This window comes from Corvus brachyrhynchos, unplaced genomic scaffold (assembly GCF_000691975.1).
Source record: "Corvus brachyrhynchos isolate BGI_N302 unplaced genomic scaffold, ASM69197v1 scaffold1427, whole genome shotgun sequence".
NCBI classification, from domain to species: domain Eukaryota; kingdom Metazoa; phylum Chordata; class Aves; order Passeriformes; family Corvidae; genus Corvus; species Corvus brachyrhynchos.
Window position 1 is genome coordinate 50,072 of NW_008239091.1, and position 287 is coordinate 50,358.

General features: G+C 59.9%; 1 protein-coding gene across 1 annotated transcript in view; it reads right to left on the reverse strand.

The window, feature by feature from the left end:
* LOC108447950 (leucine-rich repeat extensin-like protein 3) overlaps positions 1-122 on the reverse strand; it is a 2,775-nt gene extending 2,653 nt beyond the window's left edge. Inside the window, exon 1 of the mRNA XM_017739343.1 lies at positions 20-122. The gene's annotated coding sequence lies outside the window, so the exon portion shown is untranslated. The remainder of the gene's footprint in view (positions 1-19) is intronic.
* Positions 123-287: the final 165 nt, after the last annotated feature.

The following is a 287-nucleotide window of genomic DNA, read 5'->3' on the forward strand; positions in this document are numbered from 1 at the left end:
TGGGGGCGTGTCCATCATCGGGGGCATGTCCATATTTGGGGGCATGTCCATACTCAGGGGGCGTGTCCACGTCACTCTGAAGGGCGTGTCCATCATCAGGGCATGTCCATATATGGGGGTGTGTCCATCATCGGGGTGTGTCCATACCCGGGGGCGTGTCCATATATGGGGGCGTGTCCATCATGAGGGGCGTGTCCATCATCGGAGGGCGTGTCCACGTCACTCAGGGGGGTGTGTCCATCATCAGGGGGCGTGTCCCTATTGAGGGGCATGTCCATATATGGGGG